Source organism: Passer domesticus, chromosome 3 (genome assembly GCF_036417665.1).
Source record: "Passer domesticus isolate bPasDom1 chromosome 3, bPasDom1.hap1, whole genome shotgun sequence".
NCBI classification, from domain to species: Eukaryota; Metazoa; Chordata; class Aves; order Passeriformes; family Passeridae; genus Passer; species Passer domesticus.
The window spans coordinates 88,554,063-88,575,996 of NC_087476.1; the positions used below are offsets into that span (position 1 = coordinate 88,554,063).

The window sequence follows — 21,934 nt, forward strand, 5'->3', positions numbered from 1 at the left end:
GCTCTTTGTGCTTCACAGCCTCCAAGTGCCAGCACAGCAAGAGGCACCCCTGCCCTTCCACCAGCGCTGTCTGTGCTTTAGCTGTCTTGGGACTTTTTGTGAGTGAAAGGAGCAGCAGGGCAATAGGAAGATGAATTCTGCCTGGATTCTGCAAAGATGATCAGAATTGGGCTTTAGTGTACGCAGGCATACATCCATATACACACAGCATGCTTGGACAGAGCTGGCTTTCCCCATTTTCTAGTGTTTCACCCCTTTTTATTAGTTTCCTGGTTTTTAATTATTGCAAAGTTCCTCTTCAAAAGAAAACCTAATAGTGCACCTTAAAAAGTGAAAAAAGCAGTGTTACAAATTTTCACATACAAAAGGAAAATAATCTGTAAGTGGCACTCCTAGACTTCCTCAACATATGTTAGACCCTAATCATTGACTAAAGTTTTCACATGCAGTTAAAAAATCATGCTTTCTGTACCATTTTTCATGAGAGGATCATGAAGCATCATACAACAGAAATTGAGCATCAAAGGAGAAAAAATACAACACTCAGCTGAAGCCTCTTCTAGGGCTCTGTCTCTACAGTTTTTCTGGTTTGTTTCTTCTTTCTTCTGCTTATGCTGTCTCTGCTGTAAAGCCAGGACAGGCACAGAAATCCATTGGAAATGTTTCAGTAGGAATCTGTGGGGAATTTGGCTAAGATCACAAGCCTTTCTAAACTATGAAAATGGCTACTTAGTCTTTAAAGAAAATAAAAAAGGGCTTGGGGTACTGGCACTCGTAGCTCAGACAACACACCCTGCTGTAGCTCTCAAGTGCTGCAGCCCCAGCTTGTGGCTACCCCAACACCACTTGGCTAAAATGAGATGGCAAATCAAGAGTCTTCCCATTAGGGTATGGCTCAATGAAATCAGGTTTTGACTGATGTGCTTTCTATCCCCCTTCCCCTCCCCACTCCACCTGCCCTCCAGGTAGAAGAAGCCATCCCAGTTCAAGAGTGGGGTTTTGTCTCTGGAGGTGTTTGTTTGACAGCTCCACTGCCCCTCACTGCCTCACTGGCACCCATGCCCTCAGCCAGAACCATTGGTGTTGATCTGAAAGGAGAACGCCACTCCCTGAGCTGGCCACCTACGTGGCATAGGGTTTGTGAGGGGCTGTGAATTTTCTCTGGAGCTTTGCAGTCAAGTAATGGCCTAACTTGATGTCATTTGGGCTCTTTGGTTGGTTGGAGGGGATTTTTTGACCTTGTGAGTTCACAGAGTGAGAAGGTCTGGCAAACACCAACTAAAAGTGTCCTTGTGCAGTCCCTGCAGCTGATCCTTTCTCAGGAAACAGCAGGAAAATCTTGTGCCAGTCAGTGAAAATAGTCAGTGCTATTGCACGTGCAGTTATGTGTGTTTCTTAACAATGCCAGTCCTGAAAGAATAAATATTAATAAAAAAACAGACCACTAAAACCAAAAGGAAGATTATGAAGGAGAACAGAAATGGAAATACTGTCCTTAAAAATGTATACTATGAGCACTTGTCTAAGTGACCTCTTGCAGCATTGCCCAGTCATACCCTAGTGGGAAAAAACCCTACCCTAAGCACCTGAGATTTTTTTTTGTGTACACCTGAGATTTTTTTGTGTGTACAGGCTTCTGCAGGAGAAAATGCATCTTTTAAAAATTTTTAACATTAGCTGTCCTGGATCTTGCACCAAACTCAAGAATGGGGCAGCTTCCATCTGTTTTCTACATTTTCTTCTATGGCCTTTGTTTGTTCTCCTTAACAGCTTTCTTCACTCGCACCTTTCCTTTCCTTTGCATTTCATCTCTCTTGTGTAATGTAGGTCTCTGATTTCACATGGCACTTTGCTAATTACTCTATCCCTTATTATCCAGCCTTAGCTGTCTCACAAGGCAGAGTGTGTTTTCTCTTGCAATGAAAAGCTGATTCCATGTGACCTTGCCTTTAACATACAGATCACAAACTTCCTCCTTGTGGTTGCTATTAGAGAAGGGGAAAAAACCCCAAGTAACTGTGGAAAAGAATATGGATGCATTTATTTGCTTTTGCCATTTTTATCCCAAAGTGTTTGTGCTGCCACATCCCGGCCATGCTAATTGTTAGTGTTTCGTTAAGATTAAGGGTCGCTGACTCCTGGTGTTCACATTCCCAAGCTGGCTCCTTACAATCTCCGTTAATATAAAGGAGCAAGTGGCGGTAGATTGATTACACGCAGGCTCTTATTATTAAGCAGAACAGAAAAGAAAGGAATTTCAAAATATAATCCTCCGCTCCCAGGAGTATTTGTCTTGTTCTCCATGAAGTTAAAGGTCTGAAATAATGTGCCCATCAGGAGCTCAATGTTGCATGTCCATGCCAGTTGGTCCAAGGGCTTGTTATGATGGTAATGACCTGCTGAAACGTGAGCTTTGATGGCAACAATACAATTGCTACCAGCTCACCCGCTGGGAGAAATATTTTATTATTGTCAAATGCCCTCCGCAGAGATTTGTTTTGCCTGTTCCTGTTTAAATTAAATTCAGAGCAGAACTGCATTATTATTTCTCTGGAGTATATTTGAAATAAACAACTAGTCTCCAAATTTAGGATTCCTGGTTAGTTTAAATTTTCTTATTAGCAGAAAAATTACAATAGGTGACAACATAGCTGCAGGAATATTATTATGGCAGCCATATGAGAGATTTACACACTGAGAGCATAGCCTAAAAACACAAAAACTCCCTTCTACTTTACAAATTCCAGCCAAATTAATAATTAACTGTGCCATAAATTTTGCAGCCTTCAAGAATGATGTCAGTGCTCTTCTGTGTCACACTAGAGGAATTTTGTCATAAGACTAAGTGGTGTTCTTTATGAAGAGTGTTACTTATATGTAGAAAGTGGCCCAGGAAAACAGCCCTTGCCACTCCATATTACAGCAGCTCGGTGAACAAGTGACAGCAGGACTTCAGAGTCATTTACTGCTGCTTTCTCAAGGCAAAACTATCTCCTTACGCCTGTGTGAAACAGAGCAAATTTTGTTCCACATTAAATGGGCCAGATTATCTCTTCCACAAGCTAAAGAGACAACACTAAATCCCAGCTCATGTAATTTCCTTCAAAATTGTTCTGCTCGGGCTGGGTGTTCCCAGGAGCGCCACCAGCAGAATTATCCAGCAATTCAGCTGTACTTAAATTGGCAGATGTTGGAGATTTAAGACAGTCCTGGAGCCTTAGCACAAATCCTCCACTTCTGTGCTGCCTTGTGGCCTCCCCTCCCTCTCCAGCCCATGCCACAGTGGCTGCCCGCTGCCAGTGCTGCTCCCATAGACTGCCAAGCTGCTGGGCTGTGCCATCTCTGCCTTGTCCCATCCAGCACCCAGAGCCAAGAGGGCAGCAGGAGATGTGCTGTAGGTTTGCATCTCTGCCTGCTTGCAAACCCTGCGTTTGGCATTCCAGGGAACCAGTTGTACACCTGTTGTTTGCCTTTCCCCTGTCTCCCAAGTGCCCATACTGGTGAAAAGCTGCTTCATCTAAAGACTGGATGATTTTTGTGCCCTGCTTTGCTGACAGAAGCACTTCCCAGAGAGGCACTTGAGCAGTGCAGCGCAAGCATCTGAGCAAGAGCAGGGTGACAGCAGTGAGACAGGGAATGGTGGGAGGGCAGGTAATCTGCCCCAACTCAGGACATCGATTAGAGGAGCTGCCACGCACCTGCAGAGGGAGGAACACTCACAGGGGAGGGGAGCGTTGCTGAGTACACCTCCCCTGCAGCAATGCCCCATCACCTGTCCTTCCCAGCTCCTTGACAAGCTGCCAGCCACCCACACCAGCCCTGGGCTGACGGCACACAGCAGAGGCTGTTGGAGCCAGACCCACAAGATGGTGTGGCTGAGGATAGACATCTTTTGCAAATTTTGCCCTGCTGGGAGTGTGGGGAACCTGCAGCAGCCCCTCAAAGGCTTTTTAGCAAGAGAGTTAGAGGGTAAATGACAAGTGAAAAGGGTTAAAAGAAAAAATATTTTAAAATCACAAGTGCTTTATGAATCACACTCCTAACACTCTCCAGTTCAATCTACCATGCTCTATCTAATTTCACAACTTCATTGGGAATGGCCACAAGGTGAGGGACTGGCAGTATGAAGAAGTCAATAAAGGCAGAATTCTCATATCAGGCTGCGAAGGAGTCACAGAAGTGCCAGTGTTACTTGCTAGAGGTCAATTTGGGGTCTATAGGGCTCCTGGGTAGTACTGAATGGAAAACCTCCATTTCATCCTCAGTGGATTCCGTCTTCACTGCAACCCTGATTTAAATGAAAAAAGAAATACCTGGGCCTGAATCCCAGGGAGCATCTCTGTATTTTGACACAGAAGTGTTTCAGTCTTCCCTGGGGTCTGCAAGCTTCCCACCCCACACACTCTCCAAGTGCACAGGTCTCTCTCGTTAACCACAGCTGACCCTTCACTGAATATTCTGCCCATTCCTGTGTAACACAAACACCTTAAAGAATGAGGTGTCTATAGCACATCGAGGCTGAGATTAGTCACAAGCATAGAATAACCTCCTCTAGCAGGGGCTGAATCCCAGGTCATGCCTGTGGTTTCCACCTCACTTAACTCCCGGCAGGTCATTCCTGCTCTGCTGTGATGAAACCTCAGCACAATCACACAGCCACTTTCTGTGATCACAAAAGAAGTGATAAGAACACCCTCCCCCAGCTCAGCCTTTTCACTCCTTCTTTGCTCCGGTCTCCTTGTTCTCCTCCCTGCAGGACTATCTCTGTGTTACAAATGCTGGCCCAAAAGATTTAATATGGAGTGGAGGCAGGGGGATGATATTTTCCTTCCAGAAAGGGTGCTTCCCCCATCCTGTGGCTCCCAGCTCTGGGCTCAGGGCTCCAGCCCACATTGTTATGTCAGAAAGAAGTACCAACATAAAGTTCATTTGGGATGGCCTTGGGGATGCCATGGAATAGAAGTTACTCATGTCCCTAAGTTCCATGTGAGTGGTCCTTAGTGGATACTGCAAATGCTCAAGCTCATGCTTGAGCCCAGGCTTTATGAAGAATATTATAGCATAGTCTCAGTAGATAGATGTTTTTAGTTTTTATCCTTTCTTTCTGGTTGTCCATACAGCCTCCATGAGGCTTCCTTGCAATCAACTTTCTCTGAAAGGGCTCCTTCCCAAAATGAGTGACACTCTCCCATCTCCCCATACTGTGCTGTTATGGTTTAAAGACACTTTTGATTGTCCCCCATTCCTAGCTGCCTCAGGTTGAGTGGCCGAGGGTTAGCCTACCCTAGTAGTCACATATTGCTCCAGACGAGATCAGCCATATTCTAGAATGCTGTTCGCATATCGCAAAAGTTCCATACTTTTGTCTCCTTATCACAAAAGCTTCATACTTTCTTGGTGTTTTCTTGTGGCTAGCTCCTCAGAGCACTGACTCTTTCTTCCTCACAAAACAGCCACGTAACTGCAGCTCCTTTTCAATCAGCCAACCCACTCTTTTATAACACTTTTCTCATTGGTCACAGCTGTGGCCTGTTAAAGTCAGGCCTGTTCCTAATCTTTGGTAATTGGCCCAGCTGTAACTCCTTAGGGGTGAGATTACTTTCTGCACTATCTTTATTTTCTTATATTCTATCCCCCACACTAGAACATATGGGGTTGATCCCTTTTCTCTGCTCAAGGTACCCTAAAAACCACAGCCCAGTCCTTGTCCAAGAGGGGCTGCTTGTGCTGAGTTTAAATTTGCAGACTGCAACACACAGAGCTTACAGCAGTGCCAGTGACCTGGTCACCTGTGTTTTCCAAGGTGTAGCAATGGGGAGAAGGAATACAAATCTCCATTAGTAAGTTTCTCTCTTGCTCTGGTTTGTGTGAACTTGGACATCCATTTACTGGCTCTTTTCCATCTGTAGGGTGGAGATATGAACCCATGTCCCACTAAGACTGTGGGAAATTATGAATCAGTCCATGTATATAAACAAAGACTGCTACTGTCCATGTAGTCCGCTCCTTACAGATGGATACAAACAAACTGTGATGGGAGGGAATAAGTCATTCCTTGAGCCCAATTCCAGATGTTGTAAGGCAGCAACAAGTGATGCAGGCAGTTCCAGGGATGCACTGGTTTGGCTTTGCATTTCAGACTGGATTGGAGTGAACTAGTTCTTCAATTTCTTTCTATGACTCTTTGTCCTCTCCCATTATTATATCTTATCCTCTGACTACAGCAACAACAAAGAAATTGTCTTTGATATATTTGAGATTGTGGTATGTTGATGGATTTCGGGCGAATTGTTAAGATGGGCCTTGATAATGCTGTAGGATGTAAACGTGCCTATACTTGCAATATATGAGGTTTTACGTAGTTCCTACATTGATTCCCTTGCTCCTTTGTCACCTTGACAGAGACCCACTCACAAGGTGACCAGGACAAAAGTCAACAATGGAGAGGGGGACCCCTTCCCCCTCCTTCCCCATACTCCTTTACATTGACCAAATGTCTTTCTAAATGACTTGCTGAGCCAGGCTATTCTTATATCTTACATATAAATGGACTCTGTCTTACAACCAGAAGATTCAGGGGGAAAAAAATTTCAGCTCCCAATGTGAAAAGATAAAGATCAGTCACTTTACACTACAAAACCCTTTCACCAGAGCAGCATAACAAAAGGATCCAGGAGCCTATCCACATGGTTTATAGCTCCAAGAAAAACAAGAGAGTCTACTACATCCTTTTAGGACTGTACCACTTCTTTATAGACTCACAACAGAAACAGCTGGGTAGAGGAAGGTGATATATAGGAAGGAAAGCTGACTTATCTCCCTGCTTCCATTAACTTACTGGTATTTTTTATGGGAAGAACACACACACAATCTTGTTCAGTGTGAGAGATTCACAGAAAATGTATCCAGACATTTTGGATCCCCCTGGGTCATCCTGCAGCAAATGCAGTGCTACTTGGGATCCAAATCTCCACAATGGGTGGCTCTGAGCCTTTATGCCTCTTTGTTTCATGCATCAGTGTCTAAAAGCAGGCAACAGAAGCTGTGTGGCTCAATACCTGTGCAGCACAACACGCTCCTTGGACTGCTGCAGCTTGGAAATGCCATTCATGAAGTCAAATGCTCTTAACAGATGTTTCAGCTTAAAGATAAATTAATTTTATTTGGCACCATTGCCCGGCCAAATTACACTTCTTTCAGTAGACTTCATTTTGGCAAAGCGACGAGTATCAGAAAGGACTTACCTAATGCATAAAAAAATCTATTTAAATTTATAGACCATGCCAACAGCAATGGGGATCTGGAGCAGAGTTTGGTTAATATAGATAAACTAATGGTGGCCAGAAGGGGTAGCATACAGCAGTCATCAAGCATGCCCATGGATTTGGAAGAATCTGAAGAGGAGAAGGTCATGTCCATGTTAGAAGGTAAAATCTGCAGAAAGGAAAAGAGACTTATATATGAAAGGAAATGCAGCTGTGGTGGGGGAGACAGAAATATGGACAGAAGAGAGAAATATATGTAGGAATGGAGTATGTATGAGGGAAAAAAAACCTCCAGTGTGCTTTTTTGTTTTGTTCATAACAGACTACCACTCTTGGAGGGAATTGGAGTCAATGCAGTTATATCCTAGTGTTATTATCATTAGTAGCAGTATTAAGTCAGTGCAGAATATTCATTGGACTAACAAGGCTAAGCAGGAAGGAGGCAGATACTGGAATATAGAGGTATCTTAACAAAAAATCAGAACACTACTCTTTGATTTTGTGATAGGGGACAAAGGGCAGCCTGAGCTGGGCTCCCTTCTGGAACCGATGGGCCTGTCAGGATCTTTGTCACACCTGTAACAGCAGGAGACTTCCAAGTGCTTTACCCTAATTTGCCCTCATCTGGTATCAGTTTCAGTGATGCCCCGGGGCAATGAAGTCTGAGGAGCAGGAGGTCCCCACCCCTTTGCATTTAAGGCAGAAAGAGAGAAATTTTTTTTTTTTTTTTTTTTTCTAGGTTGAGTCAGGTGTAGTTTAGCCATTGGGTAGAAGATGTGGGGTGCATGTTTTCTCTGACCTGCCAGACGCTCTCAGAGATGGATGCCGATGCTGTTCAGATGCTGCTTAAAATCTAGTAGGTTGGTGGTTTGTTGTAACTATTGTTAAAAGCCTAGGCAGATTACCACTGTTTGGACTGAGTGCGCAATGGAGCACTTTATCAGCATGTTCAGTGGAGGTACTTCTAAACTGAAGGGCTTAGAAGAAGGACTGAAAATCCATGAAAAAAAAAAAGGTGGGTGGGCACAAACAACAGCGACCAGATTATACAGTACCAAGTGCTTAATTAAATTCATGGACTGCCCCACAAAGCCAAGAGAGTAAAGCCCTATCCTGGTCACTGTGCAAAATGTTTTGTCCACATTGGCAGCTGCTGCTGAACTGTGTGAAGGCAAGATGTGTGTGTCCATGTTCCACCTTCCATATAGGCAGCTATTTTTGGAAGATAATTACCCCTGTTTAGGAGTGGTGTTAATGTATATTTGTGGGACACAGGATTAGAAAGCAGAAGGCCTCAGCTTGTTGGAAATCAATTTTAATATCCCTATGGCTCTGGTAGTGTGTCAATATACCATATACATGTCTTCGAGAGGCATCCCTTTTGCAATTAAATCCCCCTGATTTACTGCAGACAGGATACTCAGACTTAAAGGGCTGGGGAGGGGTTTTATTCTCAAGGAAAAAGGGGAAACCAACAACAGTGTTCAGAAATTCCTAATCATAACTGCTTAATTCTCTTACTTTAAAAGTTATTATCAGATTGTAAGTACATATTTGTTGTGAGACATTGACATTTGGTAGGGACAGTATTTTTGCTGGTTTGGACTTTTCTCTGCATTTTACACTTGCAGTGTTACTTCAGCTTCTTGGCTTCTTTTCTGAACTCCAGCCCAGAAACTGAAGAGATGAATCTGTGCGCTGGGATGAGGCATGGAGACTGAGGTGGGCACTGAAACCTTTAAAGTAATAGTAAAAAAAAAACTTCTATATCTGCTTTTTACATAAAGCTTCCTCCTGTTTGTCAAACATAAGGAAAGAATAAAACTGCTGTGCTTTTCCAGTGGCCCACAATTTGTCTTGAATTATGGCTGCAGCCCAAGAGAGAGGAGGAAGAGAAACCCGTGTATGGGCAGGGTGGATGTGGCAGCAGCTGGCAGGAATTTGGCTATTGTTAGGGATTGATTTGTGGGGACAGTGTTTCATCTAGGTCTTCTAAGAACCATGTTCACTATCCTTTCTTTAAGCCTCCAGCTTTCTCTGGAGACTGCTGCCTCCTTCCCCCACCCACCCCTCCCTCTCCATTTCTTCCAAACTGATTTGCACTAGCTCCAGGCCAGAATACAGGATTTTCTTAAAAAGCACATGACATTTTTGCACTGGCTAAATAAAGTAAAATCTTGTGTAAAACATGTTATACTTGGTGCCCATTTAATAAGTTTTTATAAGCATTTTAAACAGAAGTAATTTTGCAGCAGTCTTGAGAAACACACCAAACCAGGTACAACTAATCTGCACGGATTAATTTTGTTCTCCAGCCCATGTCTGTGGGTTGGCAATCTTGCCATGCTTATTGATTATCAGACAAGACTACTAATCCCCTTAAGGTCATTAAGTGTACTTAATTAAAGAGCAGTTAGCAAGCTTCTCTTTACCAAGTTAATAGTGGCTGTTAAAAGTGATTTGTACATTACCAATATGGTAGCCATTAATCTAAAAGTCAATTTGTCATTTATATTTTCCCAAACAAATACATTCAGCCAGTTTTGAAGGTGGCTAGAAAGTGCTCAGCATCTGCTCCTGCAATTTGTGTAAGGAACAAACTCTGCTTTCTTACACTCTAAGACTTGGGCTGCAGCAATTTCCACCTAATCTCGTCTACATCTCATTGTCTTGTTCCGTCCTGAATTGGCAGGGGGAGGAGAGGCTAAAAATCTTGGGAATATTCAGTTCTGGCAAGGTTGACCAAAGGTAAGCAAGATGGAAAGACTCTGACAGAAACCCTGAAGCTCTTTGTCTTTTTGACTGGTAGTTGGCACAGGACAAGTTTCAGAGAAGCTTGTCATAAAAGAAGGGGCAGGCACTGATCTCTTCTCTCTGGTGCCCAGTGACAGGACTCGAGGGAATGGCCTGAAGCTGTGTCAGGGGAGGTTTAGGTTGGATATCAGGAAAAGGTTCTTCAGTTGCTGGGCACTGGAACGCGCTCCCCAGGGCAGCGGTCACAGCACCAAGGCTGACAGAGCTCATGGAGCCTTTGGTCAATGCTCTCAGGCACAGGTGTGTCTCTTGGGGTGTTGTGTGCAGGGCCAGGAGTTGAACTTGATGGTCTTTGTGGGTCCCTTCCAATTCAAGATATTCTCTGATGCTGTGAAAGTCAAGGAAGGAGGCTGAGGGATCAGTCAGGATGAGTTAACAGATAAGGAAGGGGAATCAGAGACATTGATGATATGGGAGGGAAAGTGATTATAATGCTATAGAATGTGAATTTCATTGGTCTGTGAATATCAAACGCAATTTTTTCATTACTCTATGCAAACATAAATACATAAAATTTTCAAGCGATATATTTCAAGATTAAATGTATCATGAAATACATAATATTTTCTGGATCTTAATGCATATGCAATTTGTTTTGAGAGACATTTTTGAGAACCTTCAATATGGATCTTGCTTCACTACCAGAAACCTCTTGCTACCATTAAAGCAAGCATTCTTTACCGATACATAACATATCTGTCATTTTCTCTCTCCTACAAATTTAAATATGTAATTTAAGACTGAGAGCAAATATATCTAGAAAAGTATGACCCCTCATCTGAGCTCCTTTTAGGGTGCAGGGTAAGATAAGCATTGCTGTGGGGCTGATGATGTAGAGGTGTGGTCATTTATAACAGAATAGCTGCTTCTGAGCACACCTATCCCTGCCTCAGGCACCTCTGAACAGTGCTTGCTGGGGCTCTTCTGGAGAATTGTCAGGCAGTTGCTTTCCCTGTTTGACCTGAACAGGCCACTTGGCAAGGGTGGAAAGTTAAGTTCATGGGACTGGAGGAAATCTCAGGGTAGAGAACTCACCTGTAGAATATTTTAGACTTCAGAAACTTGCAAGGATAAAATGTCAGTGAGAGAAGTATTGTTTAAACCCATATTAAGGCTCATTTATTTGCCTACAATATTTTATTTTTCAGCTGTATCTGAGATATATATGTATATAAGTCTTTTACAAAGATAGACCCCATGTTGTAACCTTCTTTTCCCATTAAAAAATGGATTCTATACTTGCCAATGGGATAAAATTCTCATTTTGATCTCTATGATGCAAATATATCCATAAGCCAGGATAAAACATTATCTGTCCTGATCACACAGACAGTGTCATTCTGTGATAACACCTGCATTTGAGATTTTCTTTATAATATTTTTTTTTGCTTTACTAATCAAACCTGTTTAGAAAGTTATCAGGCACCTTGACTTATGGTGAAGGTCTGTCTTTGGCAGAAGTACTGATGTACATATTTCGCCTGCTCCAGTCTATCAGCAGGGCTTTTTGTGATGATGTTGGAAATCAGACCTTGTTTAAAAAAAGAAAGCAAAGAAACCAAAACAACAAAACAAGTGAAACACACAACAAAACAAAAAAAAAAAAACCAACCCCACCAAACGAACAAACACCAAACGTACCAAAACAATTTTGCTCTAAGTGAATCAATTCTCCAATTAAATTGAAGGTTTGGCAACACAAAAAGATAAGAAAACACGGGTTGGGTAGAAAATTAAAGCGGGGAGAAAATTGTAGTGGAAGGGAGAAACTGTGATTTTATAATTAGTTTTTTATATTATTTCATGCTGCTACTGGTGCTGAGAAAATGTATATGGTTCTGTTCAGGCAAGGTGGAACAAATTGTGTGAAGCAGTGCAGTGCCCACCTGGGAACAGAAGTTTATTTTCTGTGCTTAATACAAACTTAAGAGTGCAACCTATATTTTACAGTTAAATTAATTCTTTAGGTCAATCACATTAGAAAACCATAATAATTATTATTTGTGTATAACAAAGGCGAGAGAATGCTTTTTAGTTGTGAGGTTGTCTGTTCTTTCTTTCTTTCCCTTTTTTTTTGTTTTTGCCAAACCAGCATCTCTCCTGAAAAATTGTTTGGTTCCCACTAGGGTGCCAAGGAGAGGTTTTTCACAGCAATGGGCAGGGACAGCAACAGACTTGAGGCTCAGCTGGAGCACCTGTGCAGTCATCTTAATTTTGAAAATGTATATACTGGTAAATGACAGAGCTCCCTCCCCCAAATACATTTAATCTCGAAATTTCCAAGCAGCTTATCTGCTAACAATCTTTTAATATTCTATTTATTTATTTAATATTGTTGCTTGGGCTGCTCATATAATCAGATAAAGGTCATTAAGCCAAATTTATGATTAAATAGGATAAAACTATTTATTCTCTTTACTCAGCCTATTAATGATGTAGCTTATGCTGACTAGATATTTCGATATTTCAAATGAAGTTGCTACATTTTTCAAATATTATAATTATGTGAAAAAGCTATATTATCTCATTGTGAGGATTACTTTCCACTACCTTATCTGCCATAATGTCGGCACATATCTGCCTTCAGATTTCCTCGTGCTGCTATCTGCAGACATTCCTCTAAGTCTCCCATCTGGTATCTACATAGTTTTATTTTGTTATTTTATTCCTTAAGTCATTGTTAAGGATTTAAGGGACTGTTTGTCAGGCTTTTTCATATTCACTTGCAAAACAGAGTATCAAGTGTTTTGTCTTTTAATTGCAGCCAAATTGTTTGTGATATGAGACTGTCAGAGTGTAAAGCAATTGCTCCATGATTCCGGAATACACTGAGAGAAGAGTATTCTTTCAAAACTCTGTTCACTAAAATGTAATTGACTTCAGCACCTATCTCAAAACTATGGATCCTTGCAAGCTTCCTGGTTTGGGAAAAACAGATCTTAAGGGCACCCTAAGGCAGAGTGCACCTCACATCTCCCTCCCTTCTAAGAGCTCTGTGGTATTTGAGTATTTTTGAGAGGAGAGCTCCTGTAATTCAGGCTGCTACTTTTTTTTGCCAACCTTTTTTCGAGGATCTTGTCTTGAAAGAGTCCTAAATAGAAGCTTGTAACAGCCACAGCTGCTGGGGTTTGTGTAAATACAGACTGCAAAAGGAAAGCTGAGTTCCTCAGCCAGTCCCTATGGTCACAGGTAGCTGGCCAGTTAACTCCAGTTTCTAAGGTGCTGACAGAAATCTGAGCCCATCCATGTGTGGTAGAGTCCTAGAAAAGAAATGATGATGTGACCAGCCCAATGCAAATGACACCATCCTAGGCTGGATGCCGAGGCTGGGCCTCATTATGACAGACTAGTGACCACATGGTAGCAGAAAATTTAAAAAGTGGCAGAAAAAGATAAATTTTATCCATAAAATATTTTGTGGTAGTCTGTATGAAAGATTCCTCAGTAGCTACAAAGCAGGAGCACAGCTTAAATTTCAAAAAATAAATTATTCACCTTTTTTATCCTGAAACTTCCTAATAACTAAATTTCCATTTATTTGTAAGAATTGCTGTCTTACTTTACCTCCAGATTGTCTGCTGTCTTGACTCTCTTCCTGTAGAAATTGGACAGTTTTCTCCTCAATGCTGACATCTGCCTTCCCCTTCATTCAGGTTCTTTTAGTTTCCTGTTCTCTCAACAGCTGGTCTCAATTTCATCATCCAAAACTTCATTTCTCTGGGCAATCAGGCAAGTGAATTGTCTTCATCCATGTTTAAAACAAATTCATTCTGAATTAGTCTGTGGTCCTCCAGTGTTAATTTTCTATTACTATTATAGTCATTGAGCTTTATGGCATGAACACAAGCAAATATTAAGTTTGAGGGCTTAAATATTTTTCAGTGAATTTTAAATTGTGGGCTACATCTTCAGCAGTAATCTGAGTCAGTAGGAGTCTTCAAAGCCAAGTGCTAGGGTTTATATGACGTGGTGACAACTGTAGCATTGTGTCCTCATGCCAGTTGAAGAGCTGGCCTGTAACTAGTCAAAATAAGCTGCTTCAAATTATTAACAGGAACAACTTGTTACAAAAATTACTTAAATTATTCAGCTATGGAACTAAGAATATTAAATGTAGCTAAGTATCACTTCAGTGTAGCCTGAGATTGGCATAAATGAGATGTTTGCTATTTTGTTCTGCAATAATTGTTTGAAAATTATTTAAATGTTTACTGCTGCAATGAATATTAAATGTGAGATGCACTGAAGAATTTTGTAGTTGATTTGGAGGACCTGGGAATCTCATGGATCCATAAAGTTTTAGAACACTTCTGAGATAGAAGTGAGATGTATCTCTGACATAGACCTTTCATCTGAGGAAGTCAAGATATGAATCTTAGGGAGTCAGTCAGCAGGGGTGTCTTGGCTCCTCCTCTGAACTATTCACCAAAGGAACCTAATTTAGGACCAAATTATTCTCAGAAAAGCCTCACTATCTGCACTTAATACAAAAGGCATAAAAGCCTATTCATCATGTATTTAAAACTCTTATAACCTTATTCTACCTGCAATCGCTTAGCTGAAGCTTATTTCACAGTTCTTAACATTCTCCCCTGAACAATTAGGGTACTGGTAAATACTGTCAATCTTTTGCTTAATCTTTGAAGCAAAATGGAAAATAAATGTATGAAGTATTGCTTCAGTCCTATGTGTATATTTTGGGAATGTAGTATTAGATGATGGAAGTATTTAATTCCTTGTCAACTGATCCAGTTTGATTTGGTGATGAGGAAATTATCATTGTGTGGTGCTTCTATGAAGGCAAATTCGACTGAGGATATGTCAGGAGACAGTGTAAGTGTCCAAATAAAACAGTTCCACTGAACAGATGTCTTTGTCACAGAACTTGTTGGCCTTTTAGAGAGAAGTAAAATGCTGAGAAAAGATGGACTGAGTTACTTTTATAGAGATCAGTACTCCACATTCAGGCTAAAGTATACTGTCCACAGATATTTTATTTCTTTTCATCTGCAATACAGTCAAATAAGGATTTCTGTGGGGTGGGGGTGAGTCTCTATAATAAAAAGCTGGTGTTAAGTCTGACAGCTTCCAAAGGAAGGCTTTCAGTGTCTTTCAAGTTCCCTGTCACTTGCTATCCAGCTGCTACTGTGGACCAACATACCAAACAGGTTTCAGATGGTCTCAGTGATACACAGCATTTCATTTAAATTTGTGAAAACATGTCCTATTTATCAGACCAGGAGTGTTCTGCATATGTTTTTATAGCCAGGAATATTTGGCTTCATGGCATCATGCAAAACAAACACACTTGAGTCCCTGCTCCTTGTGCTATTTCAGCTCTCTTTTTGTGTGCTGCTGTTGGTGCTTTAGTTCAGGCTTCCCTGATGTATCAGTGGATCCACCCTCAGGAGCTTTACATGGCAGGGAGAAGGATCCCAGCTCTTGATTACAAGAGACTGACAGATTGGTCACGAATGCTGAAGACTAGCAGGCACTTTCTAAACTCAGCCTTTACAGAAAATGCTCAAAATAAAAAGACTTGGAGTTGGGGTATGGAGCAGGGGGAAGGCAAGACACTGTATCTTGTCAGCTCCTTTTTTATTCTATTTGCCTACAAGCAGTTTTCATGGAAAAGGAATAGGAAAGAGCACTGGCAAGTGGAGGAGGCCAAACCTGCTACTGGAAGATGTGTGTGACAATGCATGGGTTATGTGGAGCAAACATTTCATCCCAGCTCAGTTGTAGTTATCCTTTCTTTAAACAGATGCTCAGGAAAGACAACGAATCAACTTTATGGAAGCAAGCTCCACTTTCACATTACAGAACAGAAGTAAGTTTCAAATTGCAGATGTCTATTTTCTTCCTCTTGTTAATTTCTGGAATCATTTGTGATTAATATCTTCCTGGAAGTAAAGCCTTGGAAAGCTTTTATTGTTCCACAAATAGAGTATGATTCTTGCATAGGGTTAAGCACCACAAAACCAACTTAGAAGCAAGGAAGAGAAGAACCATCTAAAATATCCTAAGAGAGACACTGTTTCCTATAAGTCAGCACACAGTAGGTGGAAAGAATTCTACATCTTGACTCTGGTTTTTGTCATGTGTCATTTGACCAGGAGCTGAGTCACACCAATTTGATAAACTGTCAAAAGAGAAAGAATTCATCTCCCAGTTAGACACGGGATTTTACTTTGACACTGAACATCTCAGTTCAACAGTTGAAATAGTAAAACAATACAGAGAAACACATCTTAAGCTGGGTAACCTGAGCTATCTTGTTTTGAGTCATGCTGGAGGCCCTGAGTCAATACCCTGGGCTACCTTCAAACCCCTCAGAGGCTTGAATTGGCTTCAGGGCTTTTCAGACCCCACTTCCATTGTAAGACTGCTCAGCATTTAACCATGTCTTCCTGGATTATGATTTCCAAATGGAAATTTCTTCAGAGCTATTCCTCTACAGATAGTTAACAACAAATTTATGCTCCCTAGCCCTTCTGAGTAAATGTTCTTGCAGATTTCAGTCAGGCTATTCACATGAGGCTGAAAGATGGGAGATAGTACTGTAATATTGAATTGTGGAAAGGAAACAAAAAAAGGGACAGAATTGTTTGTCTCAAATTTTGTTGTTCTTGATACTTAGGCAAAAAATGCTTTATACTGTATATAAATTGAGAAGGATGGATTTGAACCGTGAACGTTCCTTCAATATGTTAAACTATCACATATTTACAGGATATCTCCTTCAGCCTCTGCAGCACCTTTCAGGAGGCCAAATGCCATTAGAAGTGCAAGCTAGTGTTCTGCTCATGTTGATAGTCAAGTCCCAGGTTTGCTGGGCCTCAGAAATAATACAGCAGTTTCCAATACTTTTACTAATATGACTAAATATTGATACTTCTGTAGTTCCAAAATATGTTTGTCCTTAAGAAAAAAAAAAAAAAAGAGAGAAATAATGAAATAACTTCACTTTACACCCTGATTTTAGGTAAAATCAAATTAGGAAATTGTGCATAGACCCCCAGTAGCATGAAGGAATTAAAAGCTGGCAATGAATTTTGATGATGAGCACTGGATTACTATGGAGATAACTGGAAAATAAGTTAAAAATAAAACAATTCTAAAACTGAATGTAATTTCAACTGTTGAAAGATTTTAAAGTAGATAACAAGTGTCAAAAGGCTGGATGTACAGTAAAATGCTTGGAAAACAAACCATGAATTACATATCAGTGATTTATATTACTGAGTGTGTTTTGAGTTTCAAAAAAGCTTAAGGGAAATGTTTCAGGGTTTGGTTAGTTTTTTGTAAGCAACTACTTCTTGAATTATTAGTAGAGATTAATGAAAAAATAATTGCATTCATTTGGAAATTAATTTCAAAAAAAGCAGTGTGTATTCAAAGAACTTCTGGAATCTATTTTAAAGACTGGGAAGTAAATTGCACCTTTAAAATATGCAAATAACGTGTTTCATTAATAGTAATCTTGGCCCTGAAAACTGGACTGTAATATGAGCCCACTTTCTCATTTACACTGCTATCCTCATGTTATGCTGATATGCTGGTATCTTTAGTGTTACCTGGTAAAATTTGTATTAAAAATTAACATCAAGTGTGTGGATGAATCAGTAATTACTTGTCTCTATCCCAAACAGCCAAACGCTCGGAAGGCACAAATACAGATGTTTGCATGATTTTTGTCAAGGTGTCCTTGAATGAGAGGATTTAAACCTCGACAGTGTTGCTTGGGCCCAAGCCAAGTCATGTGTCCTCATTGGTCTTGAGGCTTTTCCTGTGAATGCAGCTGTCACTCTCCTCTGCAGACTATCCTAATGGAATGAGACTTCTCTGTTCAGTCCCTGTCTAAGCCTATGGATGTGGCTGAGGCTATTGGAACCCCCAGCTATTTAGCACCCCTCACTTGAGCCTGATAGTTTTTCATTGCTCCAAGACCAATCCTGGCAAAAAACCCCCAAAAACAAAAAACCAGCAAAAAACAACAAAAAACCCCCATCCAACCCTCTTAATTATGAAATTTATAAAACTATATATTAAGGAAATTATCTTATCAAAAATATATGCATATATCATATTTATGTGCAAGGGGATCATTGCTTGCTACATTTGAACCTGCTCTATATGCACAGGCTTCATTGTTGCGGCAGTATTGGTAAAGCTGCATTTTCCAGTCTTCAGCTGTATCAGTAGAAGCATATTGGTGCACATACAGTTTGCTTCCCTTCCCTTAGGAGAACTGGGATATTAGGATTTACGTTTCCTCAGAGATTTTACAATTGGAATATGGCTGTACCAAATTGTTTGCATTTTTTGTGTACTCCTGATGAAAATTGCACTGACATTTGAGTATATACATTAGGAGGGTCATGAAAATACAATGGTAATGGTGCAAAGTAGTTCTGCCTCTCACAAAACAAATGGAACACATTTTCCTATGGTTTTTCTATTTAACAACATCCTATTTATCTTACACACACATTCTGTCCCTCTTCCTCTGTTTTGATGTATCTGTTAAGATCCAGGCCATCATGTCCTGTGCCTAGTCAAGGAAAGAAGCATAATTACAGGTGGACTGAGTACAGCCAAGGAGAATGTATCATGGCTGAGTTTTGCCTCCTTTTCCATCAATGGTATAACTAATTTAGGTATCTGCCTTTGCCTTTCTTAGTAGTTTTTGAATTTTTTCCCCTCTAAAGTTTCTGGGAAGGAGAAAGACATCAGGAAGCATGATATCCTAGGAAGTCATGCCTCACTCTACACAAGTAGTTCAAAAACTGCCATGAGCTCTGGGCCTCAGAAGGACACTTTAAAGATCAAATAAATACACTTGGGATATGTTTCCTCAAAGCAAACTGAGACCATCTAAAAGCATTTAGAATGGATGATCTTGTTCTTGCCAATATCTTTGTACCCAATTTTGGCACTCACTTGACTCCTTGGTGAGTGGATTCAATCTGCTAAATCCTCTGGGCGGAGTGGGACTGCCCATTTGGGCAGCAGTCAGCTCTTAAATTCATTCTGCTTCATCCTCTACCAGCACCCTTTCCCTCTGATTATCCTGACATGCCTCCTGTGCTGTGTCCTTGTCTCCCACTGGCATTGCTTATCAAACCTCCTGGATCTACCTTTATTCAACTAGAATGCAGTCAAATCAACCTTTCCTCAACTGCCTGCTCCACTGGCAGATTTGTGGACCAAAACAAAAGGCCTGTTTCTTCTGAGGTCACTTTTCTTACTCTGGGAGGCTTCTCTGCTTCCCTGTGCTGTTACCCAGCACTTGGAAGGAATTTCTAATCTTACCTTTTAGGGCATCTTCACCAGCAAAGATGTAAATTCATAATTCCTTGCTGCAACTATTAGTGTGTATTTTCATGCTGTTAATCCAACTTGTATTTTAGGTGATCATATAGAAGAATTATAAATTGCAGGATCCTACTATAAATTTTATTTTGCCATGGGATATTAATTACTGACTGCCCTCTAACATTTAACAGTACTGGTCCATTGGAGCATTTGGTCATCATATTATACTTCCAATTTTTGGCTTTTAATAGTAGACCTTTTTGTTCATAGCTGAAACTAGATTTACTGCTAAGTTAAGCAGTTTCTTGAACTTCAGAAAAAAGGGTTGATTTTGACATTTGACAGTTACACTCAGAAATTTTACTGCACTTGATAATTCTTTGACAATTTGTTCCCTTTGCACACATCATGGTACTTCACTAAATTCAGCATCAACCTTCTCAATCTGTAGACATACAGTTACTCATTTCTTAGCTCTGATTAGAACTTGGATTTTCTGACTGCTTTGTTTCTTCTTTGAATAACTTTCCTTAACCTAGCATCTGAATTTTATTGTTTAGTCTTTTCTTTGTTTAAAACTATCCTATACTTGTCCTACAATTCTAAAAACCTATGAAATTCCGCAACAGTGCATGCCAATGCTCCTCAGAATTTATGGTACTGACTGAGGTTGCACAAAATATATTAAAGCAAAAATGTGCATGCAGTTACAGGAGACAGACTTGTTAAAGATAACTGGAAATAACGAACACCTCAAAGTTAGGGTGGTGAATACTGTTAATGTGTTTCACAGGCAGAAGTTTAACAAGCTCAACACAGTGGTTCTGGGAAACCTCTGTCTCTTTGAATGTAACACAGTTTTAAAATTATTCTTGGAAGAAGAAGGGGAACAGAGGAATCATCACTTTAAAGAAAAGAATGAGGCTTCTACAGGCACTGCATGCCTTTGAAAGATGGCACATAATACAGCAGGGGAAATTTTGGAGGGAAACAGTGAGGATGGAACAGTTCTTGCTCTGTATCAGTCTGAAGTGATGAGAGGACCTGCCTTCAGCTGCATGATGTTCCCCAGGGAGCCATGTCCTTCCAGGGATGAGGGAGTAAATGGATCCTTGTGGCTGGAAATTGTTTGGAGAGGTGTTCCTTGAGAGGGCAATCTGCACTGTGATGGCACAGGGGAGCTGTAAAGGGGTGGAAGGAAGGGAGGAAAACAGGCCTACACCCAACTGGCTCAAGCAGACGGGGAGACAGCAGCAGTCCCTCCCTTGTGTTGCTGCTCATCAAGGATCTCATTGGTGAAGCAGGAAGGGTTTAATTGCTCCTTCAGTTGTGGGGAGACCATCAGTGTGTCTTTGGCGTAGAGAAAAGGAGGGGACTGTGATTCTGCTCTGGAGATGATGAAGCTCTTGGTTCATCACTTCTGGGTCTGCTAACCCAGCAGCTAAGCAAAGTAGAGCAATAACCAGTTTATGGCTCTGGAGTGCTTCCTTCAGGTCCCTCCCTCATAGCACATAGAAGAAAGAGAGCCTGTGAGAAGAAAAAGGATTTACCACAAGCTTTGGAAAACTTTGGACTGAGGTATGTTCAGGTGGAGGCTTTCAGAGGAAAGGGAAAGTGATTAAGAAGAGAGAGGGAAAACTAAAGGTCAGAGTATTTACGAGATGTCTGCTCTGAAGGAGAGAGATACATTGAAAAGCAGAAGAAATGGTTGAGAAATAAGTATTCTGAGGGCAGAGGATGATAAAAGTATGAGGAACCTGATGCTTGTTGAGGAGTTAGTCTGAACAGAAAGTGATCAGATCCTTACAGGTTCAAATAGCAGGAGATGTTTGGGGAAGGAGCATGTCCTTGGAAATTATTAATATGATTTACTTTGCTGTAGTGATTTGCAAGAAGCAACAAAAGGGGCTCTGAAATAGATGTGAATTTAGAAGCTGAAGGAAAAGGATATAATGGCAGGGGTTTTGACAAAAAGATATTATAAAGATAGGTAGAATTGTGCAATAGTAATTTTCAAGAAAAAAAAAAACAAACCCAGAAGCTGAATGTTTATAGGAGAAAATGATTATGCTCATGTTGTATGATGCAGCCTTCAACTGAAAGCCAGACTCATCTGTCTTCAGAAAATTGCCTAATTGATATTCGGACAAATACTAATTTAACTTTCTAACATATGGAGGAGGTTTGGGGTCTTTTTTTTTGTTTGGGAATTTTTTGTTTGATTTTATTTATAATTTTGTTTTGTTTGTTTGTTGAGTTTTTTAAAAAGCACAAGACATCTTTGAAAATAAGGGAAGGATCTTTAGGAGAAATGTTACCTTTGGTGAATCTGTCTGCAATATCTCAGGTGTAAGTCTCTTCACAGAAATTTTGGTTGCTGACTTCTCCTCCTATCATCCATGAAATAAGGGAGTATAACAGAAGATCTAAAGGAAAATGAAGACTAGAGGCAGGGATTTGATTAAGACTCTGGAGAAATTGTTGATGATGAAAACAGAGAACTGATTAATGGGCATTAATAGTAATGTATCTAAAGG

At 40.7% G+C, this 21,934-nt stretch overlaps 1 protein-coding gene and 1 long non-coding RNA gene across 4 annotated transcripts in view; one reads left to right on the top strand and one right to left on the bottom strand.

Moving 5' to 3' along the window:
* Positions 1–7,989: 7,989 nt before the first annotated feature.
* The window catches only part of USH2A (usherin), a 391,511-nt gene continuing 377,566 nt past the window's right edge, over positions 7,990–21,934 (top strand). Inside the window, exons 1-5 of the mRNA XM_064414216.1 lie at positions 7,990–8,125; positions 8,897–8,987; positions 13,733–13,808; positions 15,844–15,909; positions 17,732–20,975. The gene's annotated coding sequence lies outside the window, so the exon portion shown is untranslated. The remainder of the gene's footprint in view (positions 8,126–8,896; positions 8,988–13,732; positions 13,809–15,843; positions 15,910–17,731; positions 20,976–21,934) is intronic.
* LOC135297069 (uncharacterized) lies at positions 9,949–20,496 on the bottom strand. Of its 3 annotated transcripts, none has more exons than XR_010359093.1 (4): positions 20,446–20,496; positions 18,566–18,633; positions 13,644–13,821; positions 9,949–10,407 (listed from the first exon to the last, which is right to left on the bottom strand). It is a non-coding gene; the product is annotated as an uncharacterized LOC135297069 (long non-coding RNA). The 3 variants fall into 3 exon arrangements; XR_010359092.1 differs by lacking the exon at positions 9,949–10,407 and adding an exon at positions 11,400–11,610; XR_010359091.1 differs by lacking the exon at positions 9,949–10,407 and adding an exon at positions 12,941–13,339.